The 5,175-nt window shown below is 47.7% G+C and overlaps 1 pseudogene; it reads left to right on the top strand.

Moving 5' to 3' along the window:
* The first annotated feature begins 857 nt into the window (after positions 1 to 857).
* Positions 858 to 2,517, top strand: LOC109392210 (zinc finger protein 384 pseudogene; annotated as a pseudogene).
* Positions 2,518 to 5,175: the final 2,658 nt, after the last annotated feature.

Consider the following 5,175-nt stretch of genomic DNA (forward strand, 5'->3'; position numbering starts at 1 on the left):
CTCAGCATTCTCTAAACTACAGGTCAAATTATGACACCCTGTTTAAAACCCTTTACGACAACTCAACAACAGCAACAAGGTTTTAAAAATGGACAAGACTTAGGGGAGGAATGGGGGGAGGGGGGCTTAGGGGACGGGTGTCTGTCTGGTGGGTGGCAGAGTTCAGCTCCCTGGAGAAGGAGGGACATCCCAAAGAAGGGTTTTTGAGGAAGGGGTTGGGGGAGACATCAGGAGAAGGCTCCCAGGGGCTGTTTCAGGGGAGTGAGGGGTTTTTTGGGGACAACTGGGGTCTCCAATAGATAAACCACTGTGCAGGCTGAGGGAGGTACCTCTTGGCCTAAGGCCTTGGGTAGGCAGGGGTGACGTCCTCGCAGTGTGAGGGGGAGACCAGAGGAAGAGGCTGAGCCTGAACTGGCACTGTGCCTGACACAAGGGCTTATGCATCCCCCCAGTACTCAGCTTTGCCTTTTATGCCAGTCCTTGGGGGGCAGGGATCCTTCTCTTCCAACTCTTCCGTTCTCTGACCCCTGGTTACCTGTGGCCCTGGGGAAGGAAAAAGAAGCAGTGTCTGAACCCAGGAGTAGAACCCAAACAATGGTGACAGAGTTCATCTTAGTTTCTGGAAATTGAATTTATTTCCCTTATATCCACATAGTGGGTGGCACTGAACTCCCATTATTATTGTATATAATTGCACCTTTGGATTATTGGTTGGGGATCTGCCTGCCTTCCCCACTGACAGAGAATTCCTGAGATCCTCCACAGTTCTCTGGTGGCTACACCCTGACTGGCCCCTGTAACCCAGATAATTTGTTTACAGAAAGTTCAGGAGCCCTGGAAAGGAGAGCGAGGGTAGAATGGAAGAATCTCACTTCAATTCTAACCCATACTTATGGCCTTCTGTCCCCTCAGTCTCAGGACATTGAGAACACGATGTTCATCAACAAGATGAAGGATCAACTGCGGGCAGAAAAGGGCTGTGGGCTGTCTGCACCCCACTACCCCACCTTGCTGACAGTGCCTGCCTCAGCGCCCCTGCCCTCGGGCATCAGTATGGACACAGAGTCCAAATCAGACCAGCTGACCCTACATAGCCAGGCATCCGTTACCCAGAATATCACGGTGGTCCCTGTGCCATCTACAGGACTGATGACTGCTGGAGTCTTCTGTTCTCAGAAGTGGAAAAGAGAAGGGAGTCAATCAAGGTGCCCTGGTTTGGTAATCACATCCCCCTCAGGCTCCCTTGTGACCACAGCCTCATCAGCTCAGACCTTCCCCATTTCAGCTCCCATGATTGTCTCAGCTCTTGCCCCTGGCTCACGAGCCCTGCAGGTGGTCCCTGACCTCTCCAACAAGGTATCAACAGCCCTAAGGAGGAAGGCGGAGGTGGTGGTGGAGGTGGCAATGTGGCTCCTAAGCCCCGCCAGGGGCGAAAGAAGAGGCAGATGCTGGAATCATAGCTGCCCGAAACGAATGACCCTTATGTGCTATACTCTGAGGATGATAATGACCATCAGAAAGATGGAAAGACCTATAGGTGCCAGATGTGCTCACTGACATTCTATTCAAAGTCGGAGAAGCAGATCCACTCCAAGTCACACACCGAGACCAAGACCCACAAGGGCCACATTTTTCCAAGACCTTTGCCAACTCCTACCTGGCCCAGCACATCTGTATCCACTCAGGGACCACGCCCTGCAGTTGTAACTTCTGTCAGAAATCCTCCCGCCAGCTCTCTCACCTCCAGCAGCACACCCAGATCTACTTCGAGACGCATATGGAGACTATGGAGCCCCTCAAGTGCCCACACTGCTTCAAGACCTTTGCCAGCACCTCCTACCTTGCCCAGCACCTCTGTATCCACTTGGGGGCCAAGCCCTACAACTGTTCCTACTGCCAGAAAGCCTTCTGCTAGTTCTCCCACCTCCAGAAGCACACACGAATCTATACCAGTGATAGACCATACACATGTGCACACCCAGACTGTGAGAAAGCTTTCACACAGCTCTCCAATCTGCAGTCCCACAGATGGCAGCACAACAAAGATAAACCCTTCAAGTGCCACAACTGTCATCAGGCATATACAGACACAGCCTCACTAGCGGTGCACCTATCTACACACACGGTGAAGCACGCCAAGGTGTATACCTGCCCTGTCTGTCTGTAGTCGTGCATAAATGTCAGAAATGTACCTTATGAAACATATGAGCAAACACAACCCTCCTGATCTCCAGCAACAAGTACTGGCAGCAGCAGTGGCAGCAGCAGGCCCAGGCCCACGCTCAAGCCCAAGCCCAGACGCAAACCCAGGCTTCCCTAGCATTGCAGCAGCAGCAGCCACATTTCCAGTCCCCTGGGGCAGCCTCCAAGGGCGGGAGTTGTGGGAACAATAACCCCAACCCTCCACCCCAGTGTTCCTTTCACCTGACTCCCTATTAGATGGTGGAGCATCATAAGGACATCTGCCTCACTGTCACCACCAGCACCATCCAGGTGGAGCACCTGGCAAGCTCATAGAAACCTGTGCTGCCACCCACTGGGAAGAGGGGAAAGAAGTTCTGGTCCCTTCGTTCTCCACGACCTCCCTTCACAGGAAACCATCCTTACTTTCAACTCCTCTTCAAAAGGAACCTCAGCCCTCCTGATTGGCAAAGGAATACTGAGCTGGTAGTGTAATCCAGCAGGCTCCCCTCCCAAGCATAGCTTTTAAAAATTGGGATTTGGTATTCAGGGGAGGGATTTGCTATGACCTCATAGAAACTTTTCTAGTATGGGCACTTAACTCTCTCCTTACCCTCATAATTCTCAAAGTTCAGGCTGCTAGAAGCCTAGAGGCTGGCCCTCCCAGATACCAGAGAGAAGGGAGCCCCAAATGCAGCCAGCCTCCTGTTCTAATCTTGCCTGTGAAAAAACAGGCTTCTCACATGCCCCAATCGATCCCTGGGAGCTGTTTTCTTCCATAATTTTCTTCCAGCATTTCTTACATAATGCTGGAGGAAGGTGATCTGGGTGGGGTTAGACCCCCTTTATTTGTAAAGGGGCATGGGCTAAGATATGGTCCCCAAGGGACCAGCAATCCCAAAATGGTTAAGGGTTGCTTAGAAGCGTGGGTTATGGTTTTCCTTGGAGCCTCTCCTCTTCTCTGCCAACCAAGGCCCTGTACTCTCTCTGTTTCCCCATCCCAAAATCTAAGGAGCTGTGGGAGCTTTGTTTTCTTATAAAATCCCAAAACAAGGGGTGTTGCAGGGAAGGGAGAGTTCAGGGCAAACACAAGGACTGGACTTAGCTCCCTAGGTGCCACAGTCAGTTGCCAGACATGGATTTGTGTGTGTGTGTGTGTGTGTGTGTCCACTCATCACAACCATCTTTGTTGTAACCATTTCTGCATCTATAAATGCATTATCTCTGAGAATTTTCTAAAAAGAATGGACAAGACTTAAATAGACATTTCTCTAAAGAAGATATGCAAATAGCCAATAAGCACATGAAAAAATGTTCAGCATCACTGATCATTAGGAAAATGCAAATCAAAACCATAATGAGATACCACCTCACACCCATTAGGATAAAAAAAAAATAGCCAAAGCAATAAAAAATAACAAGAGTTGGTGAGAATGTGGAGAAATTGGAACCCTGTGTACTATTGGTGGGAATGTAAAATGGTACAGCCCCTACTGAAAACAGTATAGCAGTTCCTCAAAAAATTAAAAATAGAATTACCATATGATCCAGCAATTCCACTTCTGGATATGTACCCAGAAGAATTGAAAGCAGGATCTGAAAGAGATATTTATATACCCATGTTCACAATAGCCAAAAGCTGAAAGCAACTGAGTGTCCATTGACAGATGAATAGTGTTTTAAAATGTGGCATATATATACAATGGAATGGTATTCAACTTTAAAAAGGAAGGAAATTCTAACACATGCTATGACATGGATGAACCCTGGGACATAATGCTAAGTGAAAAAGATAGTCATAAAAAGACAAATACTGTATGATTCCACACATATGAGGTTGGGTGGAGTCAAATTCAGAGACAGAAAGCAGAATGCTGGTTGCCAGGGGCTGGAGGGAGGAATGATGGGAGTTGATGTCTAATGTGTGTGGAGTTTCAGTTTGCAAAGATCAAAAGGCCTGGAGATGGATGGTGGGGATAGTTACACAACAATGTGAATGTACTTAATGCCACTGAACTATACACTTAAAAATGGTTAAGATGGTAAGTTTTATGTTATGTGTATTTTATCACAATTAAAAACAAAAGTAAATAAAATAAAATAAAATAAACCCTTTACTGGGCCCTCTGGCTGCAGAGCACAGGTCAGACTCCTCACACTGTAGTGAACTTCTGCAGGACTGGTACCCAGTAAGGCCACCTCCCCTGGGAACTGCACTAGTACTAGGGGCTGTGGCAGGAGTAACCAAGTTCTTGCAAGACCCCGCCTCAGGCTACACCTGATTGGTCTAGGAATGGCCACCTCCTCCAAGCCAGGCCAAACAGCACCCTTCCCCAGGTTGCTTTCAACTGGAAGAAAAAGAATCAGTCCCTCTCAAGGATAGTAAATGTACAATATGAACTCAGGCGAGGTGGGCAGACATGATCCCCACCCTGCAGTGGCAGTGAGTTTCTGTCATGTGTTCTAGTCACTAGCATCCAAACAATAATGCCCAAAACAAAAACCCTCCAAGGGGCCCCCAATGCAAAACAATTCAGTAACACTAATGAGCCCGCTATTTCTCACCTCCCAGCCCTTGCTCATGCAGTTCCCTCTCATAGAAATGCCTTCTTTCCTGAGTAGTCCAGTGAGAAAGTACTCAGTCTTTAAGATAAATTCAAGCTCCGCCAACCAAGAAGCCTTTGCTACCCATACCTCCAACCCCATGTAAAGCCGCCCATCCTGGTCCTGCCTTTTGCTGTAGCACCCCCATCACACATATCTATTTATTGGGTTGTCGGAAAAATCATGACACATTTTTGCAATGAAAAACATAGAAAAAATACGTCATGACTTTTCCAACAACCCAATATGAAGAACTCCTATAAATTAATTTAAAAAAATGATAAACAATTGCAGGAGATAAAACCTAACTACAAATTTCTTGCTATTCCTCTCATTGAAAGGTGGAATCTAATTGTTCTTCCCTTGACTCTGGCTGGCCTTAGTGACTTG

The sequence above is a fragment of the Hipposideros armiger genome, unplaced genomic scaffold, assembly GCF_001890085.2.
Source record: "Hipposideros armiger isolate ML-2016 unplaced genomic scaffold, ASM189008v1 scaffold_319, whole genome shotgun sequence".
Classification (NCBI taxonomy): Eukaryota; Metazoa; Chordata; class Mammalia; order Chiroptera; family Hipposideridae; genus Hipposideros; species Hipposideros armiger.